Here is a 17,430-nt window from a genome sequence, read left to right as displayed (position 1 = left end):
TGCAGACATCGTGCATGCAAGGAAGCCATTTAAAAAGAAAGAATTGAAAGAAAGAAACAAGGGTGGGTACCATTGCCTGGCAATAAGTAAACTGGAAATGGCCTGGTGGCTGACAAAGGCATGTGTGTGCATGTAAACACTCACACCCGTGGAGCGAGGATGGGCCAGTTAATGACGTCGGAGGGGCAAGAGAGAATGGCAAGAGCCTGGGGACCCAGATGTCGGTCAGCAGGGATAAATAGGCCCTCCCCAGGAGGGAACTCAACACAGCCATTAAGCACTGAAGGAGCAGCTTTGGTGGCCGAGTGAAGACTTCACTCCCTCTCATCTGCTGTTGGACATCACCCCAAAGCATTCAGAAGAAGCGGAAAAGCCGAGGCCACCCCTTGAAAGCAGGGGACAGACTCCTTCCGTGTGGGTCTCTCATGGTGGCACTGGGGCAGGTTCCTAGTGTGTCCCGGCTGGGCATTGTCCCCATGGTGCATGGTGAAGGACACTGGAGTGAATCTGAATGTCACCTGGGACACTTGCCACACTGCTGGGCCCTGCCTGCCCCATGTGGCCAAGGAGGGACCCAGGTGACCTGAGGGCCTGGCGGGGCATAGGGGAAGACAGGAGCTGAGCTGTGTGAAGCCACATGTCCTGCGTGTGCCTCTAAAGAGTGGCTGTGTGTTATGACACGTATAACATGTGTATACACTAACGTATAAACTCCACGCACGCATGCGTGTATGTGTAAATGTTAAGCCCAATAGCTCACTGGCCGTGTCACATGTATTGACTTTCTGTTTTACCCCCCTTTCCATTGGACTCACTTTATCTTCCACTCACTTGCCACCATTCACGGGGCGGGCATCCTTGCTGCTAAATAGGAGGACACGCCACTCCCTGTGCAGTGGCACGAAAAAAGAGAATGCACCAGGCTGGGTCAGAGCAGAGGAAGGTGTGAAAACTGGGAACATCTCATAGTTAGAAAACAACAAGTGGGCAGGAAACAAGAGCCGTGGGTGCAGAGGAGCGTGTCAGGAAGAAAGGGCACGAGGAAGGCGTCTGTGTGCACGGGGTCAGGCCAAGGCCAGCTGGTGTGCGGCCTGTCAGGATCCAGTGCTATACTGGGTGGTGGTTCTGACTCCTCCTTCCATGTGGTCACCTGTGGCAGGTGAGTGTGCACGTGTGTGTGCAAGTGTGTGTGTGCGTCACACTACAGATAATGAAACACCATGAAAAATCCTTGGGCTTTTTGATTCAAGAAATTATTTTTATGGTAATGGTACAGAAGGGAAGTCTCTACTTTTATAGAGTATTCTTATGGACAACTTTTTCTTTTCCTTTTCTTCTTCCTGGAGATTTTGGTGCAAGACTAACATGCGTGATGCCTTAGCCGTGGATCCCCACTTTCCTACTCCACAAAGAGCTGAATTTCACTGGCTGAGTCTCCTCCGAGCCAGACCCCTGCTCTGTGCCCTCTGCACGGATGGCGCTCACGTCCCCTCTCCTGGGAGGGCGCCAGCCAGGCGCCCTGATCGTGCTCCCCCAGGTGTCTGAGTCTCTAGCTCAGGGTTTTAGGATGTCTTCTAATTTCTCCACAGCAAACCCCAAGCCCTTGTGTGCTGTTTCATCATCTCTTCCCTAGTGTTGGGGGCCAGAGCCCTCAGAGCCTGACATGGTGAGATTTGGGTCGCTGCGCAGAAAGTCTTGAGCACAGAAGGGCAAATCCCAGGAGGAAATCCGAGACCGGAAGGGAGGGTTATGAGCAGCCAAAAAGGCCAGAAGGCCGAGCTCAACCGGATGGACGGCCACTTCCTGTCTCAGAACTTCCTTCAGGCTCCCCAGCCTGGCCAGCTGAGCCTGGAGGAGCTGGAGGAAGAACGCTGGCCGGGGTCAGGGGCTGGGTCAGGGGCTGGGCTGTGGGCCCGGCTGTGGGCCTGGCGAGCCACTCACCAGTGGGACCCCGGGCCTCACAGGCCTTGTCGTCACGTCTGTGACAGAGGGAGGTGGTGTGTGTGTAAGAACAGTGTGTGGGGAAGTGAGCGTGTATATATGTGTGAGTGCAAGAGTATGTGTGTAAGTAAGACTAAGAGTGTGAGAGAGTGTCTATATAGGTGAGAGTGGGTGTGTGAGAGTGATGTATGTCTGTGTGAGTGAGTGTGTGAGAATGTGTTTAAGTGAGAGTGTGCATCTAACTGTATGTGCACACAAGGGTGTGTGGTGTGTGTGAGAGTATGAGTGTGTAAGAATGTATAAGTGTGTGAGTATGCATGCACGTGTGGACTTGTATCAAAGAGTGTGTTTGTGTGTGAGTGTATAATTGTGTTTGTGTGCATGTGTGAGAGTCTGTGTGTACGTGTATGAGTGTGCATGTGTGCACACGTGTCTGGGAGCGTGTGTGGTGTGTAAGTGTATATATAGAAATATGTATATATTTAAAATGTAAAGACTTTAAAAAAACACAACCAAAGTGCCATTATCCCACCTAAAACACTTCATTAAAATTCCTTAAAACCACCTATATGTAGTCAGTGTTCAGATTTCCCCAGTTGTCTCGTGAGTGGCACTTTCCCAGTTTGTTGAGTCAAAATCTAGACGGGGTTCTTCTCCGGCGCATCGGAAGGTCACTCTCGCTCGCTCTCTGCGTGTTGTCAGTCTAGTCACAGTTCGCCCGTCCTCTCGAGGTTTTCTCTGTCTGAGTCCCGCTTCTTCTAGACTTTGCCTCCAGACCTCACTTATCCCGTCCCTCTGTCCGATGTTTCCTGAGAATTAGCAGCTTAGTCCTCCAGGCTCAGACGTTTGTCAGGAGCAGCTCGTGGGGACGGCGTCCTCCTGGTGAGAGTACACGCCGTCTGCTTGTGTCTTGGTGGCTTGAGGGTGTTGAGAACCGATTCCGGGTGGAACAGCGCTCTCGGTGCCCCAGCCCACGTCTGAGATAACCCTCTGCGCTTGGCAGGCTCCGGGGCTCAGAGAGGGGCAGCAATGCTTGTCGTTTTTAAAGGAACTTCAGCTCCTGGAGGGAGGCCTCCATCCGTGGCCCACCCTGGGCAGGGCTCGGGGGCGATGAAGCGTCTCCTGCCCGTCTCCCCTCTCGTGGCTCGGGACCGGCGATGACGGCGCGGCCCGTCCTCCTTGTGACCTGTCCTGTGGGCTAGCAGCTGGAGGCGGCAGGTCTGTGGATGACCCTGCTGCACGGAGCCCGGGACTCCCTTTATTTCGGCATCTGCTTTGTCCCAACGTGTAGTGACGCAGCACCTCCCAGGTGCTGCGGTGAGATCTTAGGAGCTCTCGTTTGCCGGGGAGAAAAGACTCTGCAGCCCGTGGGCTGAAGCTGGGTTGGCCGAGGACAAAATTGCCAGACAAGTCACAGGGGACCTTATCTTGGATGTTTTCCGAAGGAAGAGAAGAAATGAGGACAGACGGAAACTGTGTGCGTCAGATTGAGATAGGGGACAGCTGAGGGGCAAGGGCAGCAGAGAGACACAAACAAAAAGGGAATAAAATAAGATAACTATCCAAAACCCTTTTTGGCCTATTTTCTTGTGTGTGGGAAAGATGCAGCAAGTGGGGCCTGCAGGACAATACGGGGACTGAAGGCGGGGGGCAGTGCCCATGCATGTGTCGTGGAGCAGATCAGGTCTGACGGCTGCTCACGGTACACCCCCCCACCTTCCTGTCCCTCTTCCTATCGTCATGTGGATACATCAGAGAGCTGCCTGGGAGACAGGAGCATCTCCAGGGACCAGGTAGATGGCCGGGCTGCCCGTGATCTTAGACGGCAAGTTAAGCACATGCCTGTGTCATCGTGGGACTAAACAGCTCTGGACGGTAGAGGCGATCCTAGAATCTGCGAGGGTGAAGAGGAGTGCGGTGAGGAGCCGAGAGAGGGCAGGGAGGGTGGGGGAGAGCACGGCCTTTGCTGTGTGGTGCACAAGACGAGCCCTCTTTCCTCCTCCTGACGAGATGCTCCGTGGGTACCGGTTACCTGCTCATCATGTTGGGTTGGCTCACTGTTGTTCTGAGGAAGTTGCTTGTTTGGATCTGGATTCACTGTGGGCATTAGAGGGGTGGGAAGAGGCCAGCTGTGTGGTCACAGAGGGACAAGTACGCAAAGAGGCACTGACGGGCACTGACAATGGACAATGGTGTTTCCGCGTGGATGGTCTTCGCTTCCATCAACAGCTGTGTCACGGGAGGATGGCTGCACAGCGAGCCTAATTGCGGATTCCCGGCACTTCTGTGTTTTGTATCTTCCAGATTAGACTTGGGAACAAAGTGGTGAATATGAATGCAACCGACGGCTCTGCTGACACAGCAGATAATGGCTTGAAGGGTGAAAACTCCAGACCAGGTCTGCGACCAGCCTTTCACAGCAGAGAGATGGCTCTGAAGCTTGGGAGCAGCCAGGTTGTCAGCTGTCTGACGCGGCCGATGGATGGGAGGCGGAGGGCAAACTTCGACAGACTTCTCCCCTCCTTACTTTCCCTCATTCTTTTTTTCTCTCCCAACAGGAGGTTGGATGTGCTTGAGATTTCTGCAAAAGAAGAGGGGGGATGGGCAGCTTACATGTGGGGGCTCTCCCGTCATGTCTCAGTCCTGCCCTGCACAGCGGTGTCTCCTTCGGGCTTTTCCTCACTCAGGAAGATGTTTGTTGAGTGGCTTCTACTGTCACTACTAAAAGCGGAAGGTGCCGCGGGCACCACCCTCTGAGGTGAACTGTCAGTGAGCCCTCTGCATTGGGAGAGCGGGCAGGGCTGCCCCGTTCCCTTGACCCCGACCTCTTTGCACTGGGAGTGGCTGGGGGGAGAGGCTTCCCTGCCCGTGGCGGAGGGGGGATTCTGTTTCAATCACCTCTTCTCCACTCGTTGCTGAGGGAGGGATTGCCACCCTAGAGTTAGGGGGATGATCCTGCTGGACAGATGGACAGCAGTGTATTACTCACGTGTGCTCTCGGCCTGGGGGAGGAGGACACGGCACACGGCACAGGACCACACGGGGGTGCCCTCGGGAACAGCGTGAGCCAGCAGGGCTGTGGGCAGTGGCCGTTGCGGTAAGGAGGGTGGGGTGCCCTGGTTCCAGTGGGAGAGTGTGACTGGCCGTGTGAACGGTTCTGCGGGTGGGCAGGAAACTAAACCCGCAGCTCAGGGATGAGCAGGAGCTGCCTCCGGACCATCTGACAAGAGGCTGTTTGGGGGGACCTTCGGGTGGAGCAGAGTGCCGAGGGGGACTTGCAGGTGCACTGTTGCAGGCTCTCCCGACTCTACCAAGTGTCCAGGCAGCACACACTCTTGAACCTCGGTTCTAAGCCCTGTGCCCTGAAACGGGATGCTCCAAGAAGTCACTGGTAGGGACAGGAGGGCCTACCAGGAGGGGAGCAGACAGCTCGCCTACCTGCAGACTTGCAGCTGAGTCCCGCTGCCCTGCCTGAGCTGCCGGGGTGCAGACAGGAGACCCTGGGGGCCTGAGCACCGTCCCCGGGCAGCTCCACAGCTCACTCACAAGGTGCAGAAGAGGCCCCAGGGGGTCCTACAACTTCACTCGAATGGGCACGGAGGTCCCAGAACATCACAGGCTGCCCAGGTGGTCGAAGCAAGTAGTCGTTCAGCCACTCCAGAACAGGATGGATGGGGGAGTGCCGGTCCTCGAAGACTGAGGGGGGAGGCTGGGGGGACCATGGCTCGTGTCTTAGGGGCTCCATGCAGATCCTAGTAACAGAGACTGGAATGCAACAGCTCAAGTTATGGATTTTGTTTTTCTCTTACCTAACTCGAGGTTGTCCAGGGGTAGTTGTCCAGGTGATAGCATAGCACAAGGTGGCCGAGCCACTGCTGTGGTCCTTGTTCTCTCCAGGAAGGAGGGGAGGACAAAGGCCAGAGGGCAAAGGCTACCTGCCAGGAGACAGTCTGGAAACCTCCTCTTACATCTCCTTGATCAGACTTAGACATGGCCACTCTTATCTGCAAGCAAGCTGGAAAATACTGTTCCAGGTTGGGCACGACGCCAACAAAACTGGGGTTTCTGTCGTTCAGGAAGTAGGGGGACAAGTGAGAGCCCCGCTGGGGGAAGACTTGCTGCTCAGGGCGCTCAGAGAAACAGGACGTGGCAGCGAGGAGAACGTCCCTTCTCCCTCCACCAGCCCTGCGGGGTCCCTGCAGGCAGCCTGGGGGTGCAGGACCACGGAGCGAGGGATCCTCGGGGGACCTGGGTACAGGAATCGACCTCTGTCCCAGACAGAGAAAGAGAGGCGAGGATGGCCATCTCAGAGCCTAGAGTGACACCCCTCCTCTTCCATGGTCTTGGGAATGACTCACGGGGTGAAGCCACTGATGGAAGAACAAGCCAACAGGAGCATGGGCCAATTGCACAACCCGCAGACTTCCAGAAGACCAGGGAACAAATGGCCCCACAAAGCCCTGGAGACCAGTGCCTGGAAACACAGACAGTGGTGGTTTTCACACCGACCTCAAAGTGACCAAATTGAGAGTCATGATTAGACGAGAAATGGCGAGTCTAATTCGCACACTACTGGACACCTCCACTTCTTGCCTGTGGGTACGGCAACAGGGTTTTGCAGGCTGAGCTCAGCTGGAGGTGGTACTCAGGGCAGCCTGCGCTCTGATTTCTGAGTATAATATTGTGTGGCTGTTTCTGCTGAACCTCAGAACACACCTTTGCAATGAGACAGCACACGTGTGTTTCGCACGACACTAGAAATACCGGCAGCTTGGGGGCGAGGAGAGATACACCACCTGGACATGTATCGCGAAAAGAATTCCTGGGAGAATTCTCGAACATCAGTACAGCTGGAGATGTTGTACCATCCCTCATCCGAGCGGCTTCGCACCCAGCGTTCTGTCGGTGCTGGAGGGAAGCCCACAGCCTCCCCTGCTGTGCCGAGTGAAAGCTCCAGTCGAGATGAGCTGCACACTGGGAAAGACGGAAACGAGGTGCTCGGAAATCAAACTATAATAACGTGGAAAGCACAACTACAGTCTGCTCTTGCTCCTTACCTCTGGATCTTTCTCAAGAAGCAAAACAAAGAAAAAATCACCTACAAGGGAAATCAAGAAATGCAGCCCTGGTGTTGAGTGGTCCCACACACGGCCGTCCCCGAGAACGCTCTGCACGGCCGCTGTGAGCACTCGGGCAGCAGCCAGCTCCCACTCAGCCAGCCTGTGGAGGGGGCACTCCGGGCCACTGTGGCTCGTGTCCTCCCGGACTCACTGCCCACCTGCTGCCAGCCCGCTCCGGGAGATGAGGGCAGACATGTGTGGGAGGGAAGGTGGACAAAGGAGAAACTGGGGTGTGCTGGAAAGGCCAGCCGTAAAAGTATTCCAAATATTTCTGAGCCCCATTTTTAACTTCCTGCTCAGTTCTCAACATTTGATACAGCTGTCAGTTTAGCCAAACCTCCTCCTCTGCTGGAGCCTGCCTCTCCTCCTGGGTGTTCATGGACACAGGAGCCGCCGTCCAGGCCGGCTGCCCCCTGACCGCACTCTTGGGAGACGCGCGAGTCTGTTGCCATGGATCACGCTTCCATCCAAACAGAACAACAGTAGCTCATTTATCTTCCCCAAGTTAATATGCGCGTCTGAACTATTGGAAAATCTCCAGACGTAAACCCAGTTGTGTGCGTTGATGTGCTTTCTCTCTTCCGCTCTCGATTTACCCTTTGCTCTGATCTCCTTTCAGGGGGGTCAAGCAAGTCTTTGGAAAGTCCAGAGAAGCCCTGCCCTTTATGCTGTCCACTTTCACATCCAAGTGACATTAGCTCGTGTCACTTCAGAAAAGGGGGGACTTCTTGGCAGATGCACGTCATTTGGATTCAGCTCGAGCTGAGTGCCAGGACACGATGTTTCGGGAAGGACAGTATTTTCCGCTAGGTTCTGGTTTTCCTCTCCAAAAGGACAAGTGCGGAGCTCAGATCTGTGACAGCGTGTCTTAGAAGCAGATGACGAATGGCCTGAAGCGCGGTTGCGCCCTGGCTCCATTTAACAATGGCAGGTCAACAGTGGAATGCAGAGACCCTGCCTACGCTTACCAAGAGTTTGCTTTCAGCATCAAAAAGGACTCCATGCAGTCAGTCCATAGGAGAGTTTCAAGACTTGCTGTGGTCTTCCTAGTAACCATTCAAAATTCTGTGCTTTTAATTCAAGCTGACAATAAAATGTCTCTCTTTGTGGGCTGCTTACGTTCTGCATCCAAGGAATTTCAGTGACATCAGCCAACGCTCTGATTCAGGCTTGCTTTTTCTCTTATCCAATGGGACACCTGTGCCCTTCAGAGGGTGGGAAAGTTGCTTGCTATTCAGAGAGCTGGTCAGCAAGTGAGGCTCGCCTTCTTCACCGCGTGTCGGGGAAGGCTGGAAAACACTTCCGATGTTTTGTTTTATGCTGTTTATGTTTGTTTCCCTTTTTCTCTCTTCTTTCTTTCCATCCAGGGCTTATCTCCCCCTCTTCACCAGACTCTCCTTGTCAAGGTCTTTCCTGACTTCCATTTTGCTAAGTCTGTTGTCCGGTTCTCGGCTGTTATCGGACTTGACCTGACACTCGGTTTGACGGGGCTGACAGCTCTTTGCTTGAATCTCCTCTCCTCTTCGTCTCCACGCACAGCAGCCCCTGGCTCTCCTGTCTCTTGTGTGGTCTCCTGAGCTGTGTGCATGCATCTCCTGACCTCTGAATACTGGCATGTTCCAAAGCTGGCCTCATTCCTTTCTTTTTCTCCTCTATCTGCGCTCACTCCCTAGTTGCGTCTGTCTAGTCTCACGGTGTTTAACACCAACTGCATCTATATCTCCCAATCTAAATGCGTCTCTGTGTCTCCAACCCAGTACCTCCCACACTGCCTACTCTCCGTTTGGAAGTCTGACAGCATCTCAAACTCAGCCATCCGGACAGAGCCCGCCTGTCAAGCTGACTACCTCGAGGTGCTCCTGTCTCAGGAAGCAGCCGTCCATCCTCAGCCCATCCTGAGGCAACAAATACCAAGTCTTGTCTTGTCTCACATCCCACCTCCAACGCCTTAGCACAGCCCTTTGTGTCTACCTTGAAAGGATGTGTGGAATCTGGTCATTTCCCACCACCTCCATCATTAACTCTCTGGTCCAAACCACCACCACCACATCTCACTGGGACTATTACCACAGCTCCTACTGGTGTCCCAGTTTCTGCCCTTGCCCTCCTACAGTCCACTGTCAACACAGCCTCCAAAGACAATCTTTTAAGGCATAAGTCAGGCTACCTTAGTCTTCTCCCTGAGCCCTTCTCCAGATGCTTTATTTCACTCTGAGTAAAAGCCCTTAAAGTGGCTCCAAGACCTTCCACACTCATCCTTTGTTACATCTGTTATCCCACGTCCACCCAACTCCTCTCCCCTTGCTCCACTCCTTCGGTCCATGGGCCCCTTCTCCTTGGATACACCAGGGACATGCCCACCTCTGACCTTTGCCTCAGCTGATCCTCTCTCTGGAACACTCTGCCACCAGATTCTCTCTGACATCCTTACAGACTCTCCTCCAATCACACTGCATTAGTGGGACCTTCCCTGAATGGTCTCAATGACAACAATGACAACGATCCCCACCCTGACACACAGAGTCTTTATCCTCGTTACGCTACTTGGCTTTCTCCAGTCGCATGTCACCAGTTGACACACTGCTCATTAACCTGCTCACTATTTGAACGGTTACTTCCTCTCTCACTCTCCACAGAGGGAGGGTCTTTGTTTTGTTTGCTGCTTTGTCTTGGGCACCCAGAATAGTGCTCGACCCAGACAATACTCAAAAATGCTTATGGAATGAATGAGTTAATTCAAGCCTTGATTTGTATTCTTTTGTGTGTGGCCCATTTTGTCATTATAAAGTTTAAGAAGAGAGAGGAGAGCTTCAGAAGGAGGCTGCTGCCCACATGCTCCACCAGGGCCTCCACTTGGCGTGGACAGCAGTGTGGGCAGGGGCCAGATCTCCTGAGCGTATCCCAGCAAAGACTGCGGTATGTCACCAACATTAGGATGGGCTGTGTGCTCCAGCGGGGCCTGCGATGACCTGCAGGCCACATTACGCAGGGTCCCCCTGGGGGGACAGCTGGTCTACCACAAGAGTGGCTTTAAGGAGCAGGTCCAGATCTCCCAGCAGTAAGGACCTACCACTGCCTCACCCTACGCTGTCCTGACAACTGTTCTGTAAGTCTGATCTATTTAAAAATGAATCATTAAAAAGAAAGTGGAGAAATTCTGGAAGATAAAGTATACTAACAAAATAATATTTCCGATAATGAGCTTTCTATCAGACTCGGTCAAAAATTTAATTAGCCCTGACATACTCTACTCCCTCACATTAATTATAGCGGAAATATCCAACAAACGGAAATGATGGTTATTCAGTTTTCAATCAGGGTCAGAATGATACAGAACTCTATTCCCCACAACAAAGCAGGCTTCTTCTCTATGGATTTCCCAGGATGGGCCCAGGGTTCCAACTCCTTCTTTATTTTACCTCTTTTTAATTTTTAAAATAAGATGCTTTAATTTTGAAGGTCCTTAAAGAAAATTTCAAAAATACTAAGAAGTGGGAAAAAAGAACAAAGAAAATCTAATTCCAGCCCTTCTTAACGTTCTGGTGCATCTCCTTCCACATTTCCAGAAGCAGGCTTTGGTTTGGTTTGAGGAGGGTCTGAGCATATTTATGTATGATTTTATCCTCCGTGTCTTCTCCTTTCATCTCTAGTATCTTTCCACGCTGCCTCATGGTCTTCCTCAGTGACAGCTTTAGTGGCTAAGGAGACTCCATCACGAGGAGTGCCTGCTGTGGGGGCCGCGTCCATCCCTGCGGAAGGCAGAGCTGTGGATGGCTCCTGCTGCGCTGTTGAGTCGGCCTGCTCAGGCCACACTGCTGCTGTGCTCCTGGGCCCCAGACAAGCAGTTTCCGATTGGACCAGCTTCCCTAGGGCTTTCTGTTACTCACAACCAAAAGCATTCTCTTCTAAAATAGGTAATATTGAGCAACACTGGAGCCCCTCCAATGAATATTTCTGAGGTTTTTGAGAGAAAATTGTTGGCAGCCTCAAAATGTTTTAGCACAGACTAAGAAGAGGGGTGCCCTTCTTGAATTTCCAAAGCTGCCACAAATGGTCTGCTATTCCAGCTCGTTCGTACCTGTGTCTGTTCTTAGGGGGCCTCCTCTTGAGTCTTCCCACCCAATCCCATGGTGCCCTGGTGATGAGGGAACATGGTGCCCACTCCATCCGTGGTTGCACTCCATCCAGGGGGCCCAGTAATCCCAGCCTCCCAGGTAGGAGACCCCCAGTCTTAAAACAGTGAGTTAAGTCAAAGTGCCAAAAGCAGATTTGGAGGGATTTCTGACTTTTCTTTTTGCAGAAATAGCTCCCACTCGAAAAGTGGATAAACACGTGGCAGGACAGAGAATGCCATTTTTTCCATGCTCTAATATTTTATATTTCCTTGAGTTTTAAGCTTTTAAAGGTAAATATTTATTTTTTCAGTGCCATTGGTTTATTTTGATCTCTTTCTATTCTGGTTTGGGACACAATGCTGCAGGTGACAGAGCAAGGAGAATCAGACCAGGAACTGTGACCGATGGGAACATGAGCGAGCTGGTAGATACGCATGGGACCAGCCCTGCCCACCCAGACCCCCGAACCTTCTCAACTCGCTGCTTCAGTGGAAGTGTGGCCAGCCAGGGACTTGTCTGCCAGGTCCTTGCAGAACACTGCTTTGTCTCGCAAAGCTCAAGAAGCTCAAGGAATGCGTCAGGGACGCCGAGGGGCAGGGGCCACCCCGTGGCCAAACTACTCTGTCAGTAGAAAGATGAAAAGAGAGCAGGAGCTTTGTTATCCAAAAAAGCTTAAGACCCTGGGATGGGGGGCAGCAGGGGAAGTCCAGCAAAGATTAAACAGTAACTTATAAAGAAGGATGGATGGGGGCTCACAAAGGGGAGTGTTGAAACAAATTGGATCCATGAGATAAATTACACGGAGTTATTAAACATCATTTTTGAAAAATATTTAATAACAAGAGGAAATAGAGTAAATCAATAAAAATTACAATCTTAACTTTATTCTAAAAAGGTATGTGAGCCTCCTGTCCAGACAGTAGGGAAAACTCTCTAAGTTTAAAACGCTCACCTAGACATATAAAATAACAAATTGTTCTCAGTCCATAACTGAGCAGAAAAATGAGCGTTCAGAGAGAGTCTAGGAACTTAATGTGTTTAGGAACTTAATAAGTGACCGATGTTGGGAGATGAGAGACCAGTGAGGAAATGGACTGGCCCCCTGGCTGTTCATAGGCTGAAAATGCCAAATTCAATCCCAAAGTGCCACACACAGAAAAATGAAGACGGAGAGACCACAGGAAACAAGGAAGAATTTCTTATGACCTCAGGGTTGAGAAGGTTTCTTGGGTAAACATCTAAAGCTCAAACCATGAAAGGAAAAAAGTGATAAATTCAGTTAAGTTGAAATTTCTGAATTCCAGAGGACACTCTAAGAGTTCCAGTAGCGACGCCTGGGTCTAGGAAAGATACTAGTAATGCCATAACTGACCGGATTACTGAAAAAATATGAATGATCCTACCAGCAATAGGAAGTTTATAGAGAAACCACATTGAAACAAAGATCGCCTCTTCATATCCAACCTTCTCTCTTCACCGCCTCCCTTCTTAGGCTGGTCGAGTGGCTAAATTTGGCCAGTGACATTTGAGCAAAGGGATGTCTATCATTTGTAGCTTTGGCCTCTAAGATGTCTCATGCAATCTTCTGTGGGCTCTGTCTTCTCTATCTTCACAGCTGGAAGAGAAGGCCCACAATGGGGAACCGTGTAGTGGAATGTACTGACTCCACTTGGATAAGAGCCACCATCTAGGCTGGGTCTGCATCAGACTAGCATGTGAGCAAGAACTAAACATTTATCGTGTGAACTTGCTGAGATATTTGAGCTGCCTGTTAGAGCAGCCAGTGTTAATTCCCTTCATCCATTTGGAAATTAGTGCCAAGGGGTTGCTATGTATGCAAACCCTCAGCTCCGTGGTCTTAGTTTTGGGTGGCAGGTGGCAAGGAAGCTAACACTTGGGCCTGGACACATGGAAATCCATTTTATGATCAGGTAAACATTTGGTAAAACTGTTGCCTGTGATCATTGGGAGGCACGTCATGTGCCTAACTGAGCTGACGGCTGGAGGAGGAGAGGGGAATTGGAAAGGTGCAGGGCCAGCCCCAGTGGCCTAGTGGTTAAGTTCATCACACTGGTCTTTGGCAGCCCAGGTTTGGCTCCTGAGTGTGGATTTACTCACTTATCTGTCAGTGACCATGCTGTGGTGGTGGCTCACATACAAAAAAAAAAAAAAAAAAAAAAAGGGAAGATTGGCAATGGATGTCAGCTCAGGTCAAGTCTTCCTAAAAAAAATGAAAGGTTCAAAGTGTGCATGGGAAAGGTGCTCCAAGAACGGGAGGAGTCAAGAGAAAACTAGGCAGCTTACAAGAAGAAATAAAAGAGAACCAGGAGGTCCACTAGTTGCAGTCAGCCAGGGTTGGGGCAGCCAGGGACTTCTGAGCACAGGCAACGAGAGATGGACTAAAAGAAGCTTGGCCCACGCATGGCAGTAAAGCTACTCCAGTGAACAGAGGGACAGCTGAGCCGAGCGTGTGGGCCTCCCACACAAGCCTCAGGGCCCCAAGGAGGCCTCCAGAAAGCCTGAGGGGAGGACACAGTAGTGAAGAAGACTTGTCTCTATACTCGGGGGAAACAATGGTGGGCATAATTACTGGAGTTTGGACCTGAATGGAAGCAAATAGACCAGAAATATATCAAGCTTTTGAGGAAATCATGTTGCCAAAGAAACCATTCACAGTAACAATTATGGCGACAACAGAGAAGTTGGTTGTTTGAGACTCCAAGGCTGTACTTGGGCCTCTGTGATTGATTCACTTTCCAAAATGGCCACACTGCTCTCTCCCATCCCACATGCTCCATTACAGTGTGACCAACACACCTGCCATCAAGGGACACATTCTATGTTCTCTCCCCTGGACTTCAGGCATGCGTGGGCCTCTGGCAGAACTGCCATGGTGGGATCTCGATGGACAGGTCATCAAGGGTCATGCATCCTCTACCTGGTTCTTGTGGGATGTTTGCTCTTGAAACACAGTCCCCATGCTCTGAGGAAGCCCAACATGCCTGGAGAGGCCACCTGGGAGGAGCCAGGTCTTCCGGCCCTTAGCTCTGGAGGGACTCCCAGCTACCCTCCAGCACCAAGTTGCCAGCCACGTGAGTGAGCCATTTTGGAAGTCAGTCCTTCAGTTCCAATTGAGTCATCCCAACTGACGCCACTGCACCCTGCCCAAAAATAGTAGCCTATTTTTAAGCTACTAACCTTTGGGATGTTTGTTATGCAGCAATAGATGACCAGAACAGAACCAAGAGCAAGATGCAGGCTTCAATGCCTGCACATTCCTGAGGATAAATGTACGTCTTCCTCCCCAACACATTTCATATGTGGCCAGTAAAATGGACAAGGAGGAGCTTGCTAGATGTGGTATTATAAAAAACTGTGGAACTGAGAGCTCCTCCTAGAGAGTTTGATGAGGGCCTAATCCAGAGGGAATCCATTACTACTTTGAACCAATGACTGCAATGTGTTTTTCTTCCTCCCTTTTTCTGAATGAGGTTTAATTGCAGGCATCATGCCCTTCTCCACTGCTGCCGTAGGATCAAGGGGGAGCGGGGGATGCCCTGAAGTTTTAGTCCCTAGAAAGACTTCCCATCTGGTCCTGATGGAAGGGGTCATGCATCCCCTGGACTCTGAGCTGGATGCAGGGACTTGAATGTGTCTTGTATGCTCTCCTTGGGGAGGGATGTGAGAATGTTTGATGTATGGGCAAAAGGGAGTCACCTGGTGGTTCATGACCAGCAGGGCAGGATTCATGGACTATCAGTGCTCACCTGGCTCAGTACACATCTTCATATTCCTCAGACTCTTGCAGAGAGTTTGGTCATGTGACTGAGTGCTGGCCAACAGAAGGTGGGCAGCCCCTTCCAGGCCTGGCTCTAAATCCACGTTTTAAATCCACGTCTAAATCCTGGCACCATCCACGTTTTCTCTCTCTCCTCTGTCCCCGAGGCTGAAAGCAAACGATCCTAAGATGGTTGAGTCACCAGTAGAACAAGCCGAGGTCCCCATAAGAGATGATTCACATCAGATACGCAGTCAGCAAAATTAACCTTTTTTTGATGTTAACTCACTAGGATTTTGGGGTTACTTATTACAGTGAGCAGGGTTAATAAGCCTGTCCACTATCATGAGCTATGAACATATATATAAAGACTATGAATAGATATATTACAGAGGAAAAGACCCAAGTGGTCTATAAAAATGGAAAGATGCTCAGCAAGATGAAAATCAAAGCAGCACTTAAATACCATTTTCCCACCTATCAGATTGGCAAAAAGCAGTCCACTAATATCAGGGAAAAATAGAAACCTTTCAACATTGCTGGTGGGAGTGTGTGGAGGTCAGAGGTCATGGCAGGAAACAGAAATTGGTCTAAGTATTTTAAGCAGGAAGATTTCCTGCAGATAACAGTGTGCTGACCGAATCAGGGGAAGGGTGGGAACGGGCTCCAGGCTGTGTCTGCAGGAGCGTCCCCGGAGCATGCAGAGCTCCACCCGGCAGCAGGGCGACGGGAGATCAGGAGGCTGCTGTTGGAACCACGGAATTCAAGAGGAAACTCCTTTTTGTGTGTCCCAGAGGGAAGGGAGCTGAGTGGACGGCCAGGACTGCCCCTGCACAGACCCCACTGGCGGGGGAGGCAGCCAGACAGCAGGGGCCACCCTTCCTCTAACTCCACACCCGCCAGCCGCCGTGCAGGGCCCTTTACATGCAATCCTAGTGAAGGGACTCAACCTCTGACCCAGAAATCCCGCTTCCTGTGAACACAGGGCAACATGGGTAAGAGAATTTTTCAGGATTATTTGTAATAGTGAAAATTTTAGAAACAATGGACTCTCAGCATGGGAGTGGATAAACAGATGGCTTATTCACACAATGGAATATTACAGAGTGGTTACACTAAATGAACTAGATCTATATGTATCAACAAAGATAAATAGCAAAAAATGTAATAATTCAAAGAAAAGGCATATGACAAAAAGAAACATGAAGTGTAATTCAACGCCGCATATTAAAAAAGTACCCACAGCAATAATCTACCTTATTTTTCGATACACATGTTACTGGGCAAGGGCCCACTGCCCGACACGCGTAGAAGCTAGTACTACGGCACCAACTTTAGAGAAAAGAAAAGGCTTTATTGTGAGGCCAACCGGCAAGGAGACAGGAGGCAAGGCTCTCAAATCTGTCCCCCTGATCCAAGGTTTGGGGTGAAATTTAAGGAGTTAGGGGCTACTAAGCTGCAGCTGGACCCATGGATGCTGATTGGCTGGCCTCAAATCAGTCCAAATACGGTAACCAAGCTGCTGGAAGCCAGGTTTTCCTTATTGAAGGACTTCTTGCTTCATAAAGAGCTCAGGTGGCAACATTTCTTAAGATTCTTGGCTCCAGGGTCATCCTGGGGCTATGGGTTCCCAGCTGGCCCATGCGCAGTGCTGTCTCTGTTATGGAGCAAAGTTTAGTTAATCTACAATCTGTTTTAAGGAAGCAAGACTAGTTGAAGCTGGTCAATGTTTTACGTGCTGTTTCACACACATCCACAGTGACTGTTCACAACACGTATGACCCTAATTCCAACAGGGGCTGCCTCTGCAGTGACGGGGAGGGCAAGCAGACCATGAAGGCATTTTAAGTTTCTCTGCAATATTTTATTCCTTTTTGTCTTTTCCAGGATCTGAAGCAAAGATGATAAAAATATTTACAAGTATTGAATCTTGGTGGTAGGCGTGCAAGAGTCTGGTATATCATATCCTGTATTGGTTGGGTTTGAAATGTTTCCCAGTTAAAACAAAAATTAGAAAGTGTATGCAGCAGAATCATATAAAGAAAACTAAAAGTAACTGAGATTGCTTGTCCCTGGGAAAAAGACAAAATATGATTATAATTTTGTAGTTTCCATATATACATACAGAACCTTGTAATCGACATCAGTATCTGTCAGCTAACGAGTAGCAGGAACACATCCGTGGCTGATGTGATAGAGTTCTTATTTGCTGCAGCGAGGGAGACCACACTCCATGGGGAATGTGGGTGATGGGTGGAGCGGGTGCTGTTTAGTGACTTAGAGGGTCTGAGGGCTGGGGTCCGTCACAGCGTGGTCTTGCAGGCATTGGCCAGATCCTGGAAATGAGAGCGTTGCAGGAGGAGTCAGCGATCTTACCATGAGAGCATTTGTTTCCATCTGAAGTTATGTTAGGTTGGTTGTGTGCAGTCTTACCTTTGACAGTTAGGGAACATTCAGAAGGGCCAGTAGTTACCTG

General features: G+C 50.6%; 1 long non-coding RNA gene across 1 annotated transcript; it reads right to left on the bottom strand.

The window, feature by feature from the left end:
* Nucleotides 1–2,464: 2,464 nt before the first annotated feature.
* LOC139078504 (uncharacterized) lies at nucleotides 2,465–7,613 on the bottom strand. Its single transcript, XR_011531495.1, has 4 exons — nucleotides 7,399–7,613; nucleotides 6,738–6,915; nucleotides 6,300–6,415; nucleotides 2,465–5,706 (listed from the first exon to the last, which is right to left on the bottom strand). It is a non-coding gene; the product is annotated as an uncharacterized lncRNA (long non-coding RNA).
* Nucleotides 7,614–17,430: the final 9,817 nt, after the last annotated feature.

The sequence above is a fragment of the Equus przewalskii genome, chromosome 22, assembly GCF_037783145.1.
Source record: "Equus przewalskii isolate Varuska chromosome 22, EquPr2, whole genome shotgun sequence".
Lineage (NCBI taxonomy): Eukaryota > Metazoa > Chordata > Mammalia > Perissodactyla > Equidae > Equus > Equus przewalskii.
Note: the sequence above shows the minus strand (reverse complement) of the source record. Positions and strands in the feature narration are given on the sequence as shown.